This window comes from Styela clava, chromosome 3 (assembly GCF_964204865.1).
Source record: "Styela clava chromosome 3, kaStyClav1.hap1.2, whole genome shotgun sequence".
Taxonomy (NCBI): domain Eukaryota; kingdom Metazoa; phylum Chordata; class Ascidiacea; order Stolidobranchia; family Styelidae; genus Styela; species Styela clava.
Window position 1 is genome coordinate 11706946 of NC_135252.1, and position 6219 is coordinate 11713164.

The window sequence follows — 6219 nt, forward strand, 5'->3', positions numbered from 1 at the left end:
GCATATCGGTAAATACAATTGTCAGGTGAGGATTTAAGAACATATTTATATTCTAGGGCTTACACTCTTGCGTGGACAAAAATGATTCTACTAAACTGATGTGTTATTTAAAATTACAAGCCTACTATACAGCACCTGAATTGGGTCAAGTTTGAATCGCACAATTGGACCTGTTTACAATTTCGTTATCATTCCTACTGAATGATATTAGACATTTACCAGTATCCGAATTTGGTTTGTGAAATTAAACAACGTAACCTTACAAAAAGTAACTGCTCCAGCCTTTTCGGAAACCATTGTTGAACCTCTACAGCAGGATAATGTTAAATCATACAAGATAACAAAAGGTTCAACATGTTGTTTTTTACCCTCATATCACCCTCATTGTAATCCCTTATTTGTGACATATTGATATTCTTTGAACAATTATTTATGAAAAACATAACTGCATAACTCGGACTCTAAATAAGAAATCAATCCAGCATATATTTTTCAATATAGCATTTGGTGGATATTAGGGTTGCATTATTAGAAAATACAGCGCTTTCTCAATTACGATTTGTATATTATCAGAAACATCTTCGAAACGATTTAGTTATTGATACATTTACCCATATAATAAATATCTGCAAGTAGAATTTTCTAACATAAGATTGAGTTAGATTATCCAGAAATAAATTTTATAAAGTTGACGACAGATCGCATAATTCTGGTCGAATAAAAGATTAACAGCTCTGACATTCCCCAGAGTATCTTCGAATGAATATTTAGCTTTGCATTTACGAAAACACAGCAAATTGCGTACCAATAGCTGTTGAATTTATTTACTTCTTTGTTTCAAATAATTGATTTGAGAACAACCTTGTTCTGAAATATTGTGCGCATCTTTGAATAAATGTCATATAACGTTGCGAAATATGATGAAGGATATGCCGGCTGTCTATGAAGCGTGTAGCCCCAATACAAACGACGAGCTTTGATGTCGTGCCAACATTCGATTACCTAGAAATATCATATCAATGCGGCTTATTCTTTCCACAGTGTTCTCTTTTTCTGAAATGCATATAATTTACTCGTTCGGCTTTCCGTTTCTCATAACGATTACAGTCTAGGTCCAGAGATCAAAAGGCCAGACATGGAATCCACAGACTATAACTTCCTCCTAAAATATCAGACGGCTTAGTCGCGGTTGAAAAGCATTCCCTCGTGTAAACGTTGATTTTCCAATTATATCTCACCATATTGTTTTAAATTTAAAATCATATAAAGACCACTGAATCGGATTTGAAATTGAACAAATTTTACAAAACTAATTCAGCCTTCATTACATACATTTTGTTCCTGCATTTTAACCATATTTGTTTATCCAACTAGTTCGAAATGCAGCATATTTTACTTATTTATTTTTCGTGGTAGATAGGCGAACGTTATTACACTTATTGATTCTGAAATTTCGTTATAAAATTCCAGCAATGTTTTTATGGAATTTGAGGATAAATCAACTATTATACAAATTCTGATGGCCAAATGTTCGACGTTAATTGATGAACGTTAGAGTAGTGATAAAAATTGTATCTGAGAAAAAAATAATTTATAAGGCAATGCAAGTATATGACGGTCGTAATGCAATCGCTTGATGGATGATGCAAATGTAATTTGCTTTGCCAAACACTTGGTTTATTTATTTATTAATTGACTTCAGTATAGCAAAAACGAGGAAGGCAAATCGTTCCAGACACCAAGCTTCTCGTCGAGATTTTCGTATATTGCCATGTTGTTTGTTGTCGACTATGGCCCATATAAAAAAGAGGTTTTGGCGGTGGACTGAAGCATTGGTCCATACTTGTTCCAATAAACCTAAATTTTTAGACTGGGTATTGGAATTGTGACTCATTTTAAAAGAAACAAACATTTTATAAGGAAAGGTGATAATCTGCAATGGGTTCCAAGAGTTTCAGTTGGACGAACTCGCAGAAGTAGATACAGAAGTAGTAGTAAGATTTTTGCTCACCGATGCAATTCTCAATATCAAACCATAAACGTACCAGGGTTATAAGAATGGTTTGAGTTTACTCCCATTTTCATTATTGGATTAGGTTTGGCATATAACATGACTGTGCCATTGGCAGACAGCATCAGGATTTGGGTAAGCCAAATTTTGTGTGTTTCAATATCTATACTCAGACAAAATGTGGATATCAAAGTTTTAAATTATACGCGTTCCACAGATAGGATCATGATCTATAAATGTAAGGGAAAAGGGACTATTATGATATGGAATTATTATTTTATTTTTGTGGTCAAGGCAGAATCTTTATCTTTGACATGCTTTTATTTTTGACCCGAATCCATGAACTACTTGCATGCACTTTATAACGTTTACGTCAGTGTTCCTTTACTACCAAACCACATCCTTCTAATACTTTAAACATCAAACAAGTCTAACCCCGAAACCTGAACAACTTGATATGTGTAAAAACGTACAAAAACATTATGGCCAATAATTTATTCTTTCATCAACCATTGGTAACATTTTAAAAACCATGGTGTCAAAAAATTCTACACTCTGCTCAGCCAAGTGACAAATTGCCGCGTTTATTTGCGGGCTTCTTGAAATGCCGCGCAGTGTTCATGGAATTAGATATGCGGTTTTAAGGATTTCATGACCCCGTAAATTCGTGCGGAAGTCACAAAATGAGAAATGTCTTGTTTTTTTGTCGAGCAAGCAAATCAACCGAGAACATCGATGTCGAAAAGGTTGTGATGCTTTACTAATGTTTCACACTCACGCGCACGACTAAACCGCATGTGCATTCCGACAAAAATCGCCAGTTTTAAAATGTAACACGCTATAGCCCTTCCTTCGTGTACAGCTCATATTCTACGTATTGGATCAAATTCGACGTAGCATCATAGCCTTAAAAATGTTCAGTGAAAGATATGGAAATATATTGAAGTCAGATTGTAAGGTATGGAACAATTTAGATAACTTTGACAAAATAACAGCCCGGTACGCAATTGTTGTTGGCAGACTTGTTAAAAGTCGTTTATTTTATGATTTGCAATAAACATCTAACAACTTCATTTGTTTTTATTTTTATCTTTCATCGCATCTGATCAAGTCTAATCAGAATAAAAGCCCGTATACACCTTCGCCATTGCACAACAAAACAAATGTCGGAAACTGACTTAATTCCGGCAAATGGAGCGTGAATGCGGGTCAGACAATTGTGTGCTATTTGGGAAAATAGGTAGCACGCTCGTGAAAGTTAGTTTTATTCATTTGAATAGGTTTCCACAACTTAGATTTACCATTCACGTATGTATATTAATTCACTTAACTCAGATGAAGTCAATATTTTACACTTGTTACTTTAGTACCCTTCTCAGAAGGCTGAGACAGTCAGGCATGCAAATTTCTTAGAAGTTAAAATGAACATTCCTGTCCAAAAAAAAATATTGTTTACCAAGAATGCGGAATTCGTGTAATGCGCCCAAGCGTACGCATAGCCAGACTTCAACAAAATAAGTGAATATCATCTTTGGTGAAACTACAGAGCATACCCATGCCTCTATCAGACCACTCCAATAGCAAGCCACGATGCATATAGATTACGCCAGTTATGTTGGAACAATTATCCCGGTAACTGGTTCGTCTTGTCATCTTTTTTTTTTTGGGGGGGGGGGGGGGGGGGGCTACACTTGATGTGCCTGCAAAATCCCTTCAACCGAAACATGAAAATGACTACCATTTGGTAACCAATCAATATTGCCTTCGTGATGAAATGTCATATTGACTGCCAGGAAACAAACAAATATTTATTTATTCATGTTAGAAAATCAGGCGCTCTATTGAAAACGAAAAGCAGAATTTTTTTTACTTTTTTCTAAACTATATATAACTTTCTGGTTAAATTATTTTCGAAAATGTTTTTAAATTGTCCAGCAATCGATGACGTAAACTTGGTTTGTTTTGTTAATATTGTAATGGATGTTATTTTAACTAATTACGAGATTAGGAAAGCGCTTTTATCGATTATTTTTAAAGTTAATATTTATAAAACTGTGTGAAAAGTGCGTTTCATTTATTATATTTATGGCCGAAGATGTACCTGTGATATAATATATCTTTGAACTACTTTATTGATGTTTCAAACTTACTTGATGTTAGTCCGTGTGCGTGTATCCATCAGCTTTCTTTCCACGGTTTGCAAAAACACTCCAAGCATGAATATTCGGTTTCCTCTGTTTTACGTCAATGGACACAAGCCTTGAGTCAAAAAAAGCCTTAAAGAAGCAAGCGATACGAAAACACAAACGAAAAACAATTGGATTTGTCAGCCGCACCCCGCAACCTTTGTTTCAGAGCTTTTTTTAGATCTTAGTGCGATTATCTGGTTTAGTTATATCTTTAGGTTTACTAGAAGCAAAGTACTGTTACCTGATACCCCAAAGCCTGGTAATGCATGAGAGGTTTTTCAAGAGAGAGAGAGAATTTGCTTCTGTAGGCAAAAATCCATTCTTTTACTTTGGACATTTAAAAATCTGAAAATCGGATGAAACAAAGTTTACCAATGGAAAAGGTGTATGTTACATCTCATTTACTTTAGTGGGTTATAGTTGAACCAATAAAGGCAATAATTGCGGAGTTTAGGAGTATATAGTTGTTGATATAAGATTGGTAAATAACATTCCCGGATTGAAGTAAAACAGACTTACAAGATAGAAACAATATAACCGTGATCTGAGACTGTGTATTTAAGCAAAGCTATAGAAGATAGTACATATACGACAAATGAAAACTCGTTCAAATGCAAAATGGAAATCAGAATGTGTCAGGAGTCTTTGCAATTGGTTTGCTGTATACAATTAGGATATAAAATGATCTCATACAGTGTCTTAAATTAAAGTAAAATGGTGGTTTATGATCCTTCTCATCCTCTTATTAGAGATAGAATGAACTGAAAATATGCCTGTTTCTATTATCTCCATAGACTCATCTCAATAGTTTTACTTGTTCAAAGAAAGGGCAACAATAGTCAGCTCATTTATGCAAATTTTAAAGGTTTTCGAGTCACTGCCAGTGAGTAGTATAGGTTTATCTGATATTAACGAATAAGGCAATATATCGTTCACTTAAAATTGTGTTTAACGTTCTTGAACGTTCACATTTGACGAACGTTTTTAATTATCGCAATGAGAGTATTATGGTTATTGCGACTGCTACTTCAAATCTCTGTTCAAATATAAGACATATATGCCATTATTTGTTTAACAATTCCCAAAAAGGGTCATTCAGTCCATGAACTTGTTAAGGTAACAAAACAGTCGCATTGAGTAGCATTTTGCGATCATTATATTCTATTCAATAGGACTTTTGCAATGACTTCTCCCCATAAGCAACAACGTGAAAATTTTATATGATATATTATGATAATTTTGATGATTACCACCAAGCGTTTACGTATATATACGCAAAATATAGCACACTAACTGAACATAAACTGCAGTAGTGTATGTTGAATATATCCTCAAATTATATTTTGAAGAATCATTCAAAATACAATAATTTAGAACAATAAGTAATAAAGTGAACTAATGTTTTGAATAGTCATTTGCAGGAAAAAACAAATTTGTACAAATTATGTACGATACAATATTTTGAGTTGAAGTTAGAAATCTTACAGTGTATGAATTGGAAAAGAGTTTATTATTAACTATTAAGTAATACACTTATTCGAATTCTTCACATCTATATGTAACTATCCTGATTTTATTTATGTAAATTATGAATTTTTAAATTATTTATTTGTAATTTTCTATTTACGGCTGGCATGTTTACTTGAAATAGTTACTTATCATGGATATGGCCTTGCAAAGACGTATGATTTTTCAAACATTAACTTTTAGCCATATTCATGATATAAATACCACTGGTTGCACACTGAGCGTCAGTGGGAGTTGCAAAGTTTCCATACGTATGCAGGTAAATCTCAAATATTTTAAAACCAACGTGTCAAAAAAAAAACTATAAGCCATGTATCGGCATATATTTAACGTATTTTGAGAAATTCAATGTAAACCATGTCTCCAGCGGCCAATTTTTACAATATTTTGAAGAATCGTAATTAATTGTCGCAAAACGTCACAGACTCGCAGACATCATCAACTTTTTACAGTTAACAAATCCCAATATCAATTTATATTTGTTGCCAACGG